The 20,310-nt window shown below is 41.7% G+C and overlaps 1 protein-coding gene across 1 annotated transcript in view; it reads left to right on the top strand.

The window, feature by feature from the left end:
* LOC122810860 (high choriolytic enzyme 1-like) overlaps positions 1–20,310 on the top strand; it is a 160,352-nt gene that overhangs the window by 129,154 nt on the left and 10,888 nt on the right. The window lies entirely within an intron of this gene.

Here is a 20,310-nt window from a genome sequence, read left to right as displayed (position 1 = left end):
CACCCACCCAACCCTGATGATGAGCACATCCATAATTCTTAGACTAAAGTCATCAGTTTTCCACCTTCATATAGGAAAGTCAAAGGTCTGCCATCTTGCCTCATCTGAGCTGCATGGGATTTCATCCCTTTCTGTTTCCCAGAATCACTTTCAGAATTGAATAAACTTGGCTCAGCATTTTGTTCACTTTCATAAATAGTAGTAACTGTCTTGAAAGGTGTCATTAGTGTCAAGTGGCTTATGTCTTAAAAGAAGAAGAGAACCCCCTCCCTTGAAATTAGATCCTCTGATTCAGAGGTGAATAAATTGGTTTGCATGAACCAAATTTCTTACCCATCCAGTTATGAGCAGGACAATGAGGATACCTTATCTTCTGTCTTTCCTCAAGAGGATTTCTCATTTGGTGGTATCCACAATACAATGAAGTGTCATTTCAGTTATGAGTTTAAAAGTTTTCAAGGACCAGAAGAGATACAAGGACCTCCTGGATTATCAAGTTCCAAAAACCCTTTGCAATACTTCCAGTGACAGAATTCTTGGTTGATACATTTATTAGAGTATCTTTGGAGCCATATCCCCAAATGCCTTCCCACAGGAAAGCAGAGTGTTTTATCAATATTGTGGATTCCTGCAAATATCTTTTATGTACTTCCAAATGACAGCAAAGGTCAAATCCTGAACACTTTGGGTAGAGCAGCAGATTCATGGTCAGTGATAAAGAGGCATGTCTAGCTAAGGACTTCCCCTACTTGTCAGACCATGTTAGAGCTCAACTCCTCAATGCTCCACTTGAGAAAGACTTGCTTCCCTCCTACCCAGAGCAATATGAAGAAAACCAAAATTGCAGTTAGAGAAACAGGTGCTTCACCCCCATACCCTAATCTATCGTAAATGTTATCTGAAAAATGTGTTACAGTCCAGAGGCAAACCGAAGGAGAGCAGCTCAAGGACAGGAGAACCCAGTACAGCAAAGTGACTTGAAACAACACCAAAAGCCTAGAACCGCTCATGGTCAAGACACTGAGAGGGAATAGCTATGACGCAAAATAGCTCAGCCCTCTCATATCCACCTAAATTTCATCTCAGTCCTCCATCCATTAAAACATTAAAGCGTACCAATGAATTTAACAAGCAGTTGCTACTGTTTATACCCCACAAGGAGACTTACTGTGCTTTGGTTTCAGCCAAAAAAAAATAAAAAGCTTTCCTTTTAAACTGTAATAAACTGTTTTCCTACAATGTAGCAGCAGTTGCTACACTTTAGACCACACGCAAAGTAGTACAGCACTCAGATTTGTCCACAAATGCAATACTGGCTTTTAAAAACCAGTATGTATTAAAGAGTGTTCAGGATCAGGCAACCACACCCCACAACTTTTCTGTGCCTAGGGAACTTGCTCCCTTCACTTGCCCTATCTATGCCTCTGAGTTAAGAAAATGTCATACAACAAAATCTTACTAGCGAAATGGAGAAGATTCCTCACCTAATGCTAAAGGAGGGGGCAAGAGTTGACACAGTTTTCAGTGTCCCTTGATTTATATTTCCTGTCAGACCTTTTCAAAGCAAGATTGTCTTACTCCTTACTGTAGGTGCATGTATCTTCCATTTCCACATGCCTGCCCTGGGAACCCCCACTCAGTTCTGTATCACTGGTAAGGAAATACGATTGAGGGGTCCTTGCATCAGAGGCCTCCAAAGAAAGTGTTCACCACCATGGAATCTCAATTATGTCCTAGAAAAGCAAACACTGTTTCCTTTTCCACCAGCTGCTGTTGCTTCCCTCAAGTGTCTGTACTAGAAAACTGTGTTTTTAGGCATCATCACTTTTGTCAGGAGAATTTCAGAACAACAGTGTGTGTGTGTGTGTGTGTGTGTGTGTGTGTGTGTGTGTGTGTGTGTGTGTGTGTGTGTGTGTGTGTGTGTGTGTGTGTGTGTGTGTGTGTGTGTGTGTGTGTGTGTGTCTTTCGGCTTTTTCCCGGTTAGGGGTCGCCACATCAGAACTCCGGTCCACTAATGATTGGTAGAAGATTTTTACGTGCCGATGTACCAGGCCTGATGCACAACCTTCAACGAAGGTACGCCCCTTCATGCATGTCTCCACACAGAAGACGCTTTAGCTGAGAATCGAACGGGACAACGTCTTGCTGTGAGTCGACAACCCTCGTGTAAATAATCTCTTCTGAAATTCCACAATGACAGAAGCACATGTCAAACTAACCCTTCCTTCATGCCTAAATTAGTGCCTGATTTGTCCTTAAATCAGGTTATTTATGTCCCTGTTTATACCCTGCCCCAAAAGCAAAAAGAAAAGTTCCTCCATTTCCTAGATATACACAGACAGTTAAGATATTATTTGTGAAAACAAAAGATAAACAGAAACAGTCCAATTATATGTGGGTTTTGCACAAGGCAGTAAGAGCAAACCTATTTATAAACGATTTCTAAACTGGTAACTTAATTGCATTTCCTTCTGCTATTCTTTCCATGATAAGACTACCTCAGGACAGATGAGGTCAAATTCCACTAGAGCCACTGGAACCACGTCTGCCTTTCTAAGAGTGGTCAGCACTTAGTCCACTTTGAAAGCCACTACACAGTCATCAGTTGGTTTTTCAAAATATTACAACATGGGTATTTCTTTCATGGCAAGGGTGGGATTTTTCATAGTGATTTTACAGGGTCTCTTGAAGCACCCCATGCTCAACTCCAACCAACCCAAAATTTTGAAGCTTTGTGAATCTTCCCAAGAAGTTTTCACTGTTTCAGCAGATGATACTATGTTGTGCAAGCTGCAGTTATATTAAGAATTTACTATAATTGTAGACCTTTGAAAATATCCACTCTTTCAGTACTAGTTCCCTCCCTCCACCTGTCTCATCCTTTTCTGGGGTCTGCTCAGAGGTGGGCTGGGTATCTGCCCACTCTTAGTCCTTGTCCTGTTCCTCATTTCCCATTAAGGTACCCCTCCTCCCCAGATTGACCTAGTAACTAGAAAGGTAACTTAGTAAACCCCTTCTGCTTGAGCATACTGGTAAGGCATTAACTTCAGGGGGATCATTCTGTGGTCTGAACTCAAAGCTCCTTACTACTGGGAACCAGCCCAAGAAATGATTAAAGATGGTACAGATGGCATAGGCAAATGTCTGTCTTATAGTACATATGTGCTGATATCAAGGTGAAGACCATTTCCCCAGCCAGGTTGGAGAAGGGTGCAAAGTTCTGGAAGTCGGGTAAGACTTTGGATCCTTTTGTAGCAGAAGTCTTCAAGAAGTTATCACTACTCTAACAGTGAATAAATAAGTTTATCTTTCTAAAAGTATTATGGTATGATACATTTCTCAGGTTTGTTGTACTGATAAGCTCTTGCCTTGGAACAGAGTATAGATTAAATACACTATTCTCTACACTAATGTCTACTATGGTTACCTGCCCGAACGACAACATAACCGAAACAGATACTTGCACAAAAGTGTTTTTCACCGAAAGGCACATTCGCATAAGTATGCCTGTTGTGGAGATCGCACTACAGTGGGAATAAGTGATAATCCTTTTCCCCACTGTAGTGCGACCTCGGAGTGAGAATATTTAAGTAAGGGGGGGGGTGCAGGGGGGCACGTAAAAGTAATGTTTTTTTTTTTTTCAACACAATTTAACGAAAGCGCTTTTTCGGTAAAAGCGCTTTTGTTAAAGTGTGTTCGGTGATTGTGGATTCAGACTATTGACCTTTCGTTCAATAGTCCTAGATCTATATCTATATATATATATATATATATATATATATATATATATATATATATATATATATATATATATATATATACACACACACACACACACACACACACACACACACACACACACACACACACACACATATACACACACACACACACACACACGCACACACACACACACACACACACGCACACACACACACGCACACTCACACACACACACACACATATATATATATATATATGTATATATATATATATATATATATATCCTTCTGAAGCTCAAAATTTCATATAATTAAACTTCAATTTCACAAGACAAGAATCACAAAATCTTGAATACCTGAATAACAAATTTTTCCCAGGGTAAGTAAATACTTGCCCAACATGCCTTTTCTCCATGGTAGTGCGATCCCAGAGTTGGTATATATAGTTATGGGGGTTGTGTGTGTTTTTTACTTTGGTGTGTGTTTCGTTTAAGTTTGGGCAAGTGTTTACTTACCCTGGGAAAAATTCATCATGCAGGTATTTAAGCTTTTGTGATTTTCATCTCGCAAAAATGAATTTAGATTATATGAGAATGTGAAGTTTAGAAGTAGATCCATGTGTGTGTGTGTGTGTGTGTGTGTGTGTGTGTGTGTGTGTGTGTGTGTGTGTGTGTGTGTATATATATATATATATATATATATATATATATATATATATATATATATATGTACATATATATATATATATATATATATATATAGATACATATGTTGTTGTTGTTGTGTCTTTTGGCTTTTCCAGGTTAGGGGTCACCACAGTGGAACTCCGGTCCGCTAATGACTGGCAGTAGATTTTTACGTACCAAGTTCCCAGCCCTGACGCACAACCTTCAACGAAGGTACGCCCATTCATGCATGTCTCCACACAGAAGACGCTCTAACTGAGAATCGAATGGGACAACGTTTTACTGTGAGATGACAACGCTACCGCAGTACCACCACTGCAGTGTGTGTGTGTGTGTGTGTGTGTGTGTGTGTGTGTGTGTGTGTGTGTGTGTGTGTGTGTGTGTGTGTGTGTGTGTGTGTATATATATATATATATATATATATATATATATATATATATATATATATATATATATATATATATATATAGATAGATATAGATATAGACATAGCTGTATATACACTTTAGCTGTTGGAAGGCAGCCCACTATATCAGTACTGTCTAATCCTATGTTATCTTGTACATCCTAGTCAGAGGTGCTATGTGCATATATTGTGAGACATCTGTACTGAGCCTCCTATTAGAGAGAGAGAGAGACATCCTAGCTACCCAATACCTCCCTGTCACCTTTGAATAAACCTGGGGGCCCCCTAATTATGCTTTCTCTAAAGGCCAGTCTTCACCGCTATATACATTATGGGCTGGAAAACCCAAGCTGTGTATACTACTAGTGAGGTAGAATCGAGTAGCCATCTGTCTGTGACATAACATATATGTGGCATTAACTGCATTCCTATCCCTGTACAAATTTATCTTGTTGTGTATACCTATAGCAACCCACTGTTTACAATAGTTTGTCAGCAGTCGCTGGAATAATGTTGTGTCTTTCTTTCATAGCTGTCATCATGTCCTTGGGGGGTTAGATAGCACAGCATGGACAACTTCAGCCAGGCAGAGGATGACATTCTACTATATGCACTTTTGACCCATGGCAGCATTTGTTAGTTAGAAGGGTGGCTCACCAGCAAATACAGCACTATGTGAGCAAGACATTGGTCCACAGCATCATTGCTATTGATGAAAGGAATTGCACAATACAGTGTTGTCAGTGGCATGTCAACAACATGATCAGGTCGGCCTGCAAGAAAACAAGCAGCCTATTAGCAAAGAGGTCAGCCTCTGGAGAGGTTGGCCATGTGCCACTTGCAAGCTTAATTGACAAGGGGGAGTTTCTAGTAACAACCCAGAAATGATGAAGACACATGTATCTTACATGGATGAGTGGCCACAGGTTCTGGGAGTTACCAACCCTCACATACCTCAGAGAAAAAAGCATCGTGTTGGCAATTATATAGAATGTTATATAGCCGCTGTGCACATACATGGCACACACAAACCACAGTTTACTTGGATGAGTGAGCACAGATTATAGGATTTGCAAATTCTCACATATCTCAGAGGCCAATGCAGCATGATGGCAACCACACAAAATGTTTATTCATCAGCTTTGTACATATTGTGTGCAAACATGCCATAGCTGCAGGTCCATATGTCAAGTGCTCAGGCACAGATTGATGGCAGACAAGGTATGTGTTTATTGTCTGTTTGCATTTTCTGGACCACTGCTTGCCTGCGCAACAGAAGTCCTCTCATGTAGCCTGGGTATTCAGACTAAATGTGCCCTTTCTTGTATTTATTTATAAGCTAGAAGATTGCTACAGTGACACCTACATATGCTAAGTCAGGACACCATTCAGTTTCCAAGATATGATGACAACAAGACATAGACAGAGTCGCAGTCAAATGATGCAGGCTCTGCTTTTCTCCATTCTGGGTAATCTTCTGCACATCTACACCTTTCTCAGGGTGAAGGTACACCCACACCCAAGGTACAGGCTGAACAGCATAAGCACTCATTATCCCTGTAGGGCAGGACTCACCTAAAACTAGTCACTTCAGCACTGTTCACCCTGTGGCTGCAGAAGCAAAGGAGTGTACTGCATTAATGTGGGTACACCAACCATATAACAACCTATCAAGGATTCCTGATGGCATCACATGTCACAGCAAGCCCCTGCTATGCAGGCAGCAGTAGGCCTCAATCAGAAGATGTTTAGGGCTATCACCCAGGGATTGTCAGCTGATACACATGGAGATGGCTGGAGTGGTGCATGGCTTCCATGAGTATGTCACCCAGTGCTGTTAATGACTTGATGAGATCATGGAGTCCAGATAAAATGATAGTCTAGATCTTATGAAGATTATTGTGGCACACATTGCAGCCATATCTACCTAGGTGAACAGGATAGCAAGGAACACAATCATTGCCCTGGTGCAGAGGATAGCAAGTATCCCAATCACCACCATGTGCAACAGTGCTGTCCTTGTCATTGGTGTTATGTACACTAGGTACACATATTGGGAAGCTGACACAATATGCGCATTCTACATATGTGCTTCTAGGAATATCAAACTGTTCTACCACATACCATAGATGGCAATGACTGCCATCTTTCATGGGCAGGACATCTTGGCAACAGAATATATACAGGTCCTGTCCCCATAGTCAAACAGTATCCATGTCATGGGGCTTGTAATCCTACCACATCAAGCTGGAGCACTGTTCCAAGATTATGGTTGCAGAGTGCCTTTTCTCCATCACAGAAATGCATTGTTTGACATTGAGTATGTCTTATCATGAGTCCCTCATTTCCACCTCCAGATACATGACCATTATCCAGGTTGTGTTGACAGCCATGTGACACCTGAGTAAATGATGATGACTGTGACTGTGTCTACATGTGGAGATGCCTGATGTACAGTGTGACTTCATCATGCACTGCCCTGCAGAGCCTGTGTCACACAGTCCTCTTACTTTGTGCTCATCAACACTTGCACAGCTGAATTAGATACTGGACTTCATTTGCACTGTCATATAAGCTGTCTGCTGCTGCCTGAGGGTGTGTGGTGCAGCTGCTGTTCACTGTCTCTCAGTCATCACTGGATGATATTAATGTGCTGACTGTAACAATGTCAGCTATAAAAAATCTTAAGGTTCCTGCAGCAGATGACTAGCCTTCATGCTAGCAAGTAAACATATTTCATAACATGCAACATGCTAGAAACATCTTGGATGTGACAGCAAAACTGTGCAGTAATGCCCCAGATGTATCCAAGCGGCAGAAATGGGCCATCAGCAGGTAGACCGCATGCTATATATCTGGTTTTTGCAGAGGCAGTGTTATACTTTCGTTCAGCCATACTGAGTGGGATAAGTATAAGTATTACCTGCCAAGTCTTCTTTTGATATTTTGTATCACTTGAAAGAAAGTAGGAAGATATGGAGGGTGAGCTATACACACACTCTGTTTGCCTCTGTACATGTCTGATTAAACAGTGCCTGTCCTTACTATCTGAGTGACCCTGTGGAATGTCACTCTGCAGAAAGCAACAATATAGTTGACTTGTATATCACATATAGGAATCATGGACACAGTCAAGATACTGTGCATTTACACTGAATATCAATATCTGTGTGATGCACACTACCTCTCAGTTAAAATGTCCGCCTTCCTGTTGACATAATACAGTTCATGGACACCAGCTGGAGCTTTTAATGCCATGTGTGTACAATCAATAGCACCCAATACATAAGAAAGGTGGGCAATGTCATATGGCATATGGCATGGTGATAGTTCTTTCCCATGGTTCATAGGCTCATATGTTAGTACTTGTCAGGTTGTTTGAACAACTATATGTAACCTAACCATGCATCCTATGACCATAGTGTTTACTTAACTAAAAAATAAGGCACTGGAAGGTTCACCAGACAGCAACACCAACTTTATTGAGCACACGAACAAAAAGAACGCCTTAACCGTATCGTCGCATTTTCATCAGTACAACTTCATCAGATGAGTATACCAACTTCTAACCACCATTTATATAAAACCCTTGATTGATCAATTAACAAAGTTATTCACATTTAAAGCAATAATACAAAATAAAGTGAATAAAAACTGTGCATATGGACCCTGTTTAAAACTCTTAAAACCATTATAAATACAATAACACAATACAATGAGAATGTAAGACTTTGAATGCACATAAAAGTAATATAAAACAAACAATATAAACAGTATAGTAGCATTTAATGCTTTAATAGTGGTTACTTCCTTGCTTAATGAAGTTACAAAGACTTACAGAACTTCTATAAGCTGAACTAAGGCATGTAATGTAGAAATATTTACCTACCCATTTTCTGTATGCTCTCAGATACTACATTCTTAAAAAGGATTGCTCGGTACGGCCATAGCTGCAGTTTAATGTTTCAGCTCTGTAGCTATTGTGACTGCTGCTAACAGAAACAATAAGCTAAAAAATTCCATTTGTGCTCAAAACCCCCTGCTTCCCTGAGGTTCTTATACTTTTGTTTCCATTCACAAGAGACAGCAAACCTCTTCATGTACTACTTAGTGTCCCATATCAGTTTGTATTTTAAGTAAACATACTTGGGTATTATTATTAACTGCCCTGGGATATCTGTTTACTCTAAATTGCTGTTGTATTTAGCTGAAAAGCAAACATAATTAAGTAAATACATTTGCTTTTTTCTCTTACCTGCTAATCCTTCTCAGGCAGGGCCAAACCTCACAGGTCTGCTGAGTAACTACATACTGATTGACTCACGCAAGCATGGGGGTGTGGCCCATTTCACTCACTTCCCATCCGCAATTCCCAGCCACCCCTGCTCCTTAGAATTAGCATTTCTTTAACACAGCCTGGAATATCATTATATGACCAACCTCTTAAAGCCACACAATACATTCAGACAGACACCTACTCTTAGCTCAGATAGTATGCTAAATTTTGCACTCTATTCAGGACACACAAATTCAAGTTAATGCACATCTTCACACCTGTAAACACCAACTGCAAACCTACTACTATACCAATTCCCAACTCAGCCATACTGAGTCCACACCGCTGTATATTCATATAGCAAAAACATTAAAGGCCCCTACATAGTTGACAAAATTTATTTTCAAGCCTCTACCACTACAGCATTATCCCACCACTAACACAAACTCATTTATAAGTTCATAGGAGATTACTAGGCTAACAGCATAAGAGCCCTGATAAGCTTAACCAGTATAACCCGATTTCATCAGATATGTGGCTCATAGGGACAAGAAGATGGCATAGGTTTGTGCATATGCCTTGAGTATTTACAGATTGCTGCTGGCCATAAGGGATATAGGCACTACCCCAGGTGTGAATTTTGATTCCCCATTCATTGATCCAAATTGTGTTTGAAGAGGACCAGGGAAGTAATCTGTTTAAAGTGAATAGGAAGCCTCTTCCAAAGAAGGAATAATCTCTGTGACACACTTCTGTCTCTCCATCATGTTTTACTTGAGTCGTTGACTATGTTTAGATCCCTAGATTGGGTGACGATCATACTGATTGTCTTGCAGATGTGTAGCAGCTCCATCAGGGCTTGATTTGTGAGTGTCTTGTAGATCTGGCATAGGTCACCCCTTCATAGTTGCTAGGAGACAGACTAAAGGGATAGGGCTTTTAGTCTATCCACATAGGACACAGTGTTAAGTCCCTGTATTTTCTTTGTGAGGAAACTCTGAGGGCACTCCATATGATGTAAGTGCCTAGTCAGGTGCATGCCAAATGGAGTATTGTACTCAATTATTGGTCTAATGAGGGCTGAATACAGTGGGTCTATAACTTCCTTGGATCTGGATGCCATACCTTTACTTATAAACTGTGCCACATAGAAAGACTTTCTTACCACTGTGGACAAGTGGCAGTCAAAGTTCAGGCTTCTATCTATCAGTGTACCAAGATCTCTCACCTCTTAGTCTACTTAGAGGTGTGCTATTAATGTTGTGATTTGCAGGGGTCTTTGGCTTCCCAAAGGGTATGATAATGGATTTTTTGCATTTAGTTTTAGGCTATGTCTCTGCCACTAATCTGATTTAGACATCCTAAAGGATATCTACATTGTTGGGGGATTTGATGATTGTCCTCAGCTTGCAGTCGTCAACAAACTTTGTCATCTAGAGGCTTTCCACATTAGCTGTGACTTCAGAACAGTATACTCCAAGCAGGAGTGGTTCCACCACTGAGGTCTGTGGCACCGCACTGGTAACTGGCCTGTTGCCAAGTATGGATTCACCCACTTTAACCATATGTGTCCTGTCCATAAGCCAAATGGCTATTCATCTGCTGATACAGGGATGTATGCCTAGTCTTGTGAGTTAATTTATAATACCCGAGTGTGGAATTGTGTCAAATGCACTGGCCAGGACAAGATAGGTGGTATGCTCAGTTTACCCTCATCCATGGCCTTTGTGACCTTTTCAAAAAAGTCCTCCAGATTTAGAGACATGACCTGCCCTTGATGAAGCCTAATTGGGTTGGGTCTAGTGTTTGGAGGTTTCCTATGTCAGGTCCGTGATTATTCTTTCCATGGAATTACACATAAGACTAGTCAAACTTATGGGTCTGTAATTACCTGGGTTAGTTGAGAGCCCCCCTTTGTGCAGAGGGATGACTTTTGTTGTCCTCCACTCCACTGGACAAAGCCAGTCCAGAGGCTGTGGTTAAACAGAGATCTCAATAGTCCTGATAGGTCCTGATTTAAGCTGATTAAAAAAGGAAACCTATTATATTGCTGGGCCCCATTGAAGCCATTATTTAGCTTTAGCAAGAGCAGTGTCAACCTATTCTTTAGTGATAATTAGCAGGGAAGTGGTGGAGAGTATTTCTTGGGGGGGGGGGGACTGGGGGTGATGGGGAAGTGAAATTTGAGTTGAATTTATCAGCCAGCAGATTTGCTATATTTTCGGGCTCACTATAGACTATGCCATCCACAACTAATTACACACATTATTGGGTGCTGCCCTTAACATTGATAACATAACTGAAAAATGCCTTATGGTTATCTTTAACTTTGCAAACTGTCTTGCGTCAAAGTCTGCTTTCAGAGTCTTGACTAGTTCTCTGATTCACTTGTTTAGACTAATGAGGGATTTTTTGTTCTGTTGTGCACATTCCCTTTTACTTTTCAACAGGATTTTTTTTATTGTACAACCTATTAATACCAGGGCTCCATCAGGGTGGCTTGTTTTTGCAGCTTGATCTGGGGTTATTTTGGTATGGTACTGCCATTTCTGTACAGTTATTTATATAGTCGCACAAGGCTTTTGTGTATGCCTCTGCATAGGCCTCTGTGTTTTCTGGGTTTGAGGAAGCTTGGAAACTAGGTATGTCATCACTTTATAGGAAGTAGTTTGCCTTCGAAAAGTTCTTAAAATTTTTGAGTTAGGTGGGAGGTCTAGTTTTACTTTTAATTCAAGGGAGCTCACTTTGTGATCTGATCTTACCAGTGAAGGTATCACATTTGAGGGAGGTGCAGTGCTCAGCCATATTTGTGAGTACCACATATAGGAAATCTGTACCCCTAGTGGAGATACAGGCTACCTGCTCCATAACATTTGAGTTTAAGTTAATAAATCTTTGGACCTAAATGTTCATGGTCATGTATGCCTCCCAGTTACTGGAGGGGCAGTTAAAATCACCCATGGAATGGTAATGGGCTGGATGGTGAGTCATTCTAGTAACTTCAAGTATGATGTGTAGGTTTCCTGGTTCATGGTGGGGGACCTGTAGCTAGCAGGAATATGGTAACGGATATTCCCATGGTTAGTTGGACATGGAGTAGTTCAGCATGTAATATTGTCTGACCGGCTTTGAGGTGTTCTTAGCCTTTATGTAGATAGATACACCTCCACCTTTTGGTCTTTCATGTTCACTGAGTGGTTAGAATGTATGAAATGCATTATGGCCTTGCACAGCCGAAGTGCTTTTCATGGCTTTGAACCATGTTTCAATAACTGCACAGACATCAGCATTCTCCAGGTTGAGGAGAGCTTTTAGGGAGTGCAGTTATTATTGAGACTCCCACCACTGAGCAGTTACACCTTTAGCTTGTTCTGAGTAGCTTTTGCTATGTTCGAAAGTTTGTCTGTTTGTCAGTTTTTAAAAAGGCAATATAGGGGTGGATAACATTTTGTCCAAAATCCAATCACCTACTGGTGACAGGTGAAGATCATCCCTAACAAAGCACCATAGCCTGTCAACTATGTCCTCCCAGGCTGACAAGTATCGGACCCCTTTAGAATGTCACTAGTAGCTAAGCCAATTGTAAACGTTGATCATTTTCTATTGGTGTTGTGACATCATCCTTGGAGACAGTGGAATGTTGTTCAATCCTAGGCTTATACCTGCCTGTAACACATATTCTGAGAGCTCAATCATGTCTCCTTTCATATAGTCCAAGTCATATCTACATGGAATATGACAGAGTCAAACTGCTACGTGGGGATAAGTGACCTGAGTTTTTGTATGAGCTGGTGGATCCTGGCACCTGACAGGCAACTAACTGTAACCTTCTTGTCCAGCCTGGAAAGAGTGAAATCAGTGTGTCTCACAATGAAATCTCCTATGACCAAAATATAGGGTCGTGGGGCATTTTGCCTTATGGGCTTGGTAGTTGAGACATAATGGGATGTGGCTTTATGTGTTGTGATAGGAATTGTCCTGTTTGTGTACATGCAGAGTTTCTGAGGAGTGTGTCTGAGAGGCCCTTGAGGTTTGAGTAAGTTAGATGTGAGCACCTCCGCATGTATGAGTCTATGTTTCTGACCAATTGTGGTTGTGGTGACTAGTGTGTATGTCACTTACAACCTGTTTGTTGCTTTTTGTGTCTGTAAGTGAGAGTATGGCCTCCAGTGTCAATGTGTAACTACATCTCTCACATAGGTATATGTATTTGTCTGTCTGAGAATTAAGTGGTTGTCAATGTACATAAGGCAATTGTTACACTGCATCAGAATGCCCATGTCCCCCAAGCTAGATCCAGAGATAGCAGGAAAGTGCCCATCCATGTTTGCAGATCCTAATGTGTAGTTTGCAATGGATAGGATTGGAAGGCGTTTTTTGTAAATGGATGAGAGATGGGTGCTTACCTTTGTGTAATCTACAGCTAATCTATCCAGCAAAGCTGTCCATCACCCAAAGCAGATGCCTTTTCAGCACCAATAGTCCTGAGTACTATAATAATGTAAGACCTAAGTAGTCCTAACTAAATGCATTTATGCTGCTCACTGTGCAAACTTGCTACGCTGTGAGTTGTGTGGGACTGAGATAAAGTTCCAAGTTAGTTTTTGTAGGGAAATTTCAACTTCTGGTGATTATGTATATACAAGGCTATTTAAGCTCACTTCTCATCAGAAACTTACTCACCCAAACCACCCACTCTCTCTCCAGTCATGGTATATTTACTAATACCCACTATGTCCTTTCTCCTGATCCTTACATATCTAACTTCTTATCACTCATGCACTTTGTCACAGCTTTCAATTCCCTCATCCTGTACCTCACCAACAAAACTAATAAATTCCCACCAGACCTCACCAGACATAGCTCCCACCATATTTGCTCTTAAAATAGCACACATCCCTAAGTATAATATAAATATTCACAACCCTCATTACCAGCAAACTCAGCCTGAAACCAAAAGCCAAATAAAAATGACAGTGAGGAGTTTGTGGAGTATTGTATGGGAGAACTTGGATCAACAGAGGTAGCAGACTGGAATGAGTGTGGGGTAGAGGTTGGGCCAGGGTTAGGGGGCATGTCACCACTGCTTAAGTTGGGCCTCTGAGACCTTCAGTGGCTTGACCAACCTCAGCAAATTACATACCCCCAACACCCTATTATCAACATTCTAATAAATAAACTAAATAACTGTTCATCTCTAGCCAACTTTGCACAACCGTACAACCCACTCAGAAGCTTATGCTCTTCTGACAAAGATCTTCTACATTTATCAAAACCTAATAACTCTGCAGGCTGTTCTTTCTACTCCCATCAAGTGCAATAAATCTAAGACTCCATCCTCCTCTCTTACAATAATACCGAACTGCTTGCTAAAGTCATTTCAAACTACATCTAAATAAATCACTCAACTCTTGGCTCTACAAATGTGTTTACTAAATTAACACATCATTCCTCTTCATCATTCCTCTTCATCAATACTCCTACCTGTACTGTAACTTTTATTTCCCCCTTTTGTTGCACTACTTCTCCTTCAAATAGCTTTGCCTTCTATTTCTCATTTCTAGCTGTCGCTGCCTCTTGCAAGACATAGTATTTCCTTCTGAAAATAGCAATGATATGCATGACTGCTTACTTGATCAAATTTGAAATGCATTTCTCCTTTTTATTAAAAATGTCATACAAGCTACTGTATATTATTTTTTTAAATGTTAGTGTCACTCTGTTTATTTCTCTCATTTGTACAGTGGAGTCTTTATCCCTAGGTCTCCGCTGAAAATGGGTCATGTGCCCAGTCAGACTTTCCCAATAAATAAAAGCAATAAACAAATAAATAATAAGTACCATGCTACTAATCCTTGAAGTAAATTTAGGTGAGCCTGTCTAGTCATTGAGGCTTAACGTGAATGAAGTTTTTAACTGGTGATGGACTACATCAGTAAACGTATTAGATGGAGACAGATCAACAAAGCTGCTTTATGTCAATGATATGACACTACAAGCCGAACATGAACTTTAGCAAATGATAAGGTACTTGAATGCAAAGATGAAGGCACATATGATGACACTGAGTTCAGAAAAGACAGTGACTGTGTCAGTAAATCAGATGAAGCTGAAAACTGAGCTAGACGGTGTGATACCCATGCACTGGCCTAGTAATCAAGGAGCCTCAATCCTCACCACTAGCACCAGTGAGGGAGGTACATATTGGTAGGATGACAAGTACACACACAGTAAAGTACAATTTCCCTTAAGAGCACACAGAGATCACAGTCAGTTTGGGGCTGTTTTCTGCCTCTTTCTCCAGATCGTCAATAAGACTCCCCACTGGCACAGCTATAGGGTTAAGATCTCAGCTGAGTGGTTAAGCCAAAACCTCCAGTACCCTCTCTGTCAAACCAGTGCTTCGTGCCCCTGCCCCAGTAGCTGACACACACACACACACACACACACACACACACACACACACACACACACACACACACACACACACACACACACACACACATATACACACACACACTTTGAAATTGGATTTATATACAAACACAGACACTCCTGGGGAAAGCTGGCACAGGTTCACTAGCTATGCTCCCTTCTGCCCAGACTATAGGGTTGTAATCACTGCCACTAACCACACTTAATCAACTACTGTAATTCTCTTCCCACAGGGTGACCAGTTCTACTGTGTAATGTACTATTATCCAAATAGTAAGAGTGACCAAAACCTTTAAGGCTATTTAGGAGTGGCCTATACAGTGTCACCAAATATATATGCAAGTACTCTCAGAGCTTAAATATATCTAAACAAACCAGCCACAATTAAAAAGTTTAAATATATTTAATAACAAATAATAAAAGCACAAGACAATACTCAACTCAACACAGTGACAATAGAGTTTGCAATCACAGGAAATATTTTAAAACAACATTGCAGGACAGTCTCGAATAAATACAGAAAACATCTAAACTAATCTTACTATAGTCTTATCTGTCTTTAAGAGAATCACTATACCTAAATCTTACTTACCGAGCCAGGCAAATATAGATGAGAAGTGCTAATGAAAGAATGCTTCTAGGTCCAGAGACAAATACAAAATGCACAGACTTTCTCTGAGGGATAGTTCTCAAATTACTATCAAACATTTCTGCTGGGTTATCTCAAATTACATAATTCTTTGTCACCTCTGTGTCAAAAATACTTATCTTTTAGAGATTACCTGGAACTGGAAGTTATAAAACAGTTACACACTTTTACATTTGAAACCTGTAATTATTTGTTTCCAGACAACAGACAAATTTCTAGCTGCAGGCATTCTGTCTCTTTGCATTAACTAACTTTATAGCACAATTGTAAACAATTTCAACTCATTTTCTCAGAGTTTTGCGAGTTAACTCTGTATATTCCAACTTCTACCATGAAAACATACATTTGCACAGGCATATAGTGTATACACATTTCTGGTCTTTTCCAGGAGGGTACACTATGGTTACATTTGTAAGGCAAGCATACAAACCATATTACTATTCATAAATAACATAGCATTATTTACAAAATTCCAGCTAGCTGGGCTAGCAGGCTTCACAACCCCCCCCAAATTAAGCTAGATTTTCAAGTGACCCTTGAGAAACATTGCTTGAGAGGGTTGAGCCTATTTGGGAATACCTTACCCCATTCCCTGTCTTGAGATCCCATCTGTGTTGGCATTGCTAACCACACTGTGGTGCCGCACTGTCATATCATACACTTGAAACACTAGACTCCTTAGTAACTTGGCATTTTGCTGCCTGGCTCAATGTAACCATGTTAAGAGATTGTGGTCTGTAACTACAGTGAATTTTCTTCCACACAGATAAGGCTGACATTTCTGCAGTGCCCACACTATGGCTAGACATTCATGTTCTACAGCTGCATAGCATTCCTCCCTGGGTTGGAGCCTACAAATGAGATAAACCACTGGGTGCTCTTTTCCCTCTGAAGAAATCTGGCTAAGTACAGCCCCCACCCCATGGTTTGAAGCATATACCTGCACAGCAAATTCTTTGCTATAATCTGGACTGGCTAACACAGGGGGTCCTCCAAAATCTCCTTTAAGCTTCTGGAATGCCTGTTCACATGTTGGGGTCCACACTAACTTATATGGCCTGTTTTTCCTTGTCAGGTCTGTGAGGGGAGCACCTATGGTACTATAATTGAAGGCAAACTTTCTGTAGTACCCTGCTGTCCCTAAAATGCCCTCACCTGCTTTTTGGTAACAGGTGCAATGATACTATAATTGAAGGCAAACTTTCTGTGGTACCCTGCTGTCCCTAAAAATGCCCTCATCTGCTTTTTGATAACAGGTGCAGGCCATACTTGAATGGCTTCCACTCTGGTCCATTTTGGCCTGATCTTACCATGCCCCACTCTGTCTCATGTAGGAGACCTCTGCCATACCCACCTAACATTTGCTGGACTTAATGGTCAGCCCTGCCTCTGTAGTCTGCCCAGCACCTCCCTGACATGCTGAAGGTGCTTTTGACATTGCTGTAGATAACAATATAATCTAGGTAAGCAAGGACAAAATCTCCTGCTAGGATATGATCTACCAGGCTTTGGAAAGTCGCTGGGGCACTTTCCATCCCAAGGGTCATCTTTGTGAACTCATACAAGCCAAAAGGAGTCACAAAGGCTGACCTCTCACTAGCACTTGGAGTCAAGGGCACCTGCCAATAACCCTTGGTAAGATCAGGGTGGTAAGATACTTAGCCCCACCCAGCTGTTCTAGGGCTTCATCTGTCCTAGGCATGGGGTAAGCATCTGACTCTGTGTGACTATTTCGTTTCCTGTAGTCCACATAGAACCTGGTGCTGCCATCCTTCTTTGGTACCAGCACCACTAGTGAGGCCCAGGGAGTGCTGCACTCCTGAATTACCCCTAGTTCCAACATTTCCTATATCTCCTCCCTCAGAGTCTGTTTGACTTTCTCAAGCACTGTATAAAGGGCCTGCTTAATAGGACTTTGGGATCCTGTACCCACATGGTGATGCACCAGGTGGGTGCACCCTGGTTTCCTAGTGAACATGTCCCCAAACTCCTGTAACATTGCTCGGATTTCTCAAACCTGGGTAGGGGATAGCTGCTGGGACATTGCCACCCCTTCCACTGAGGCTTCAGTCAAGCCTCACTGAGGAGATTAGTCACCAGATCTCTCTCAGACAACTCCTGCAATCTACTGCAAATACTCAGCACAAGGGTCTCCCTATCATGGTAAGGTTTCATCATGTTAACATGGTACAATTTCTGCCCCTGCCTCCTGCCTAGCAGTTCCACCATGTAGTGAACATCACTGACCTTCCTTACCACCTTGTAGGGTCCCTCCCAAGCTGCCTGTGGCTTGTTGTGTCTGACAAGAATGAGAACCATTACCTACTGCCCTACAGCATACTCTCTAGCTTGAGCATTCCTGTCAAACCTGATATTTTTCCTGCTGCTGGGCTTCTACCAGGTTCCTCTTTGCCAAGCCCATGAGTTCCCTGAGCCTTGTCCTGAGGTTTAGGATATATGCCACAACAGATTACTTATGGGATTCACACTCACCCTCCCTCTCATCTCATATTAAATCTAGAGGCCCCCTCATCCTATGCCCATACAGCAACTCAAAGGGTGAAAAACCTGTGGACTCCTGGGGCACCTCTCTGTAAGAAAACAACAGATGGGGTAGATATTTGTCCCAGTCCCTCTTAAGCTGGTCTGCAAATGCCCATGGCATGGTCTTGAGTGTAGAGTTTAACCTCTCAACAAGACCATTAGTCTGGGGATGGTAGGGGTGGTCTTTAGGGGCTTCACCCCACAGTACTTCCACAGACAGGCCAGCAGGTCTGATATGAAATTAACACCTCTGTCAGTCAATATTTCTTTTGGGAAACTTACCCTGCTGAAAATCTCTAACAAAGTATTTGCCACGTTTTCTGTCTCGATGCAGGACAGAGCCACTGCCTCAGGGTATCTGGTATCATAATCTACTACCATTAGGATATACTTTTTTCTCTGTCGTACTTTGGGAACTCAGAGGCTCCACAATACCCATAGCTGCCCTCTGAAATGGCTCCTCAATCACAGGTAAAGGCATGAAAAGAGCTTTTACCTTGTCTCCTGCCTTGCCTACATTTTGGCACTGCTCACAGGTCCTGTAGCACCCTGTTACATCTCTGGAAATCCCAGACCAATGGATGTTCTGTATAATATGTCTCTGTATGTTTTATGCCCATATGACCTAAAAAGGGAATATCATCGCCTATGGCTAGAAGTGCCAGACAGTAGGCTCTAGGCACTACCAACTGCTGTATTCTCTCACCCTCTATCCCTTCCTCAGGGCTCCACTATCTATACAGTAATCCTTTTTACCAGTACACAGATTCTCCGTTCCCTTGAGAATCAGGTGCCTCACTAGCTACCTCCCTCAGGCCTTGTAATGTAGGGTCTGAGAGCTGAACCTGTCTCATCTCTCTCTTTGTAACCATTCCCAGCTCCCCTTCCACAGAAGGTCTGGTATCCTCTGACAGCGGTGCCTTACTGTTAGCCTGGGTACTACTACTCACCTCTGCTCTTGCAGTCACTCTGTCCAAGGGAACATCAGTACCCAAAAGCAGTTGTGGCTCACCTTCAGTCTCACTGCTACAGGATGATTCCCTCCCTAAAGTAACTACCTCACCAGTCCTGGCTGCATGTGTGGGGTCTGTCTGGGTCTCCCCCAAACTACCAGACCCACATGCTTGTCTCCAAGCCTGACTGTGTGTAACTGCATGAACACATGGTACTGCATTATCAAAATCATTCCCTATCAGGACATCTGCATGGATATCATCAAACACACCTACTTGCTTGCTTCCTTTTCCACCCTCCCAGTCAAGGTGAACCCTAGCCAAAGGTATTTGGAATGAGGTCTCTCCTAAAGCTCTGACTGGAGTAGACTGCCCAAGCAAGTAGTGCTCCTCTGTAACCATTGCAGGCTTCGCAATGGTCAGGTCAGAGGCTGTGTCTCTCTTAGCCATGGTTTCTTTCCTATTCACTAAGATAGACTATAACCTCTTGTGGTAGTTTGGTACCCTTGTTGTCTCAAGACAACCTACTGTTGGCATTTTGTCTTTCCCACTTACTGGCTCTCCCACCTTTTGTTCCCCACCTTGCCTCCATGGATATCTATATGCTACATGGCCCCACAGGTTGCATTTAAAACATTT

The sequence above is a fragment of the Protopterus annectens genome, chromosome 9.part0, assembly GCF_019279795.1.
Source record: "Protopterus annectens isolate FY-2018-M chromosome 9.part0, PAN1.0, whole genome shotgun sequence".
In the NCBI taxonomy this organism is placed as follows: Eukaryota; Metazoa; Chordata; order Ceratodontiformes; family Protopteridae; genus Protopterus; species Protopterus annectens.
The sequence above is the reverse complement of the archived record's forward strand: the minus strand, read 5'-3'. Positions and strand labels throughout refer to the sequence as shown.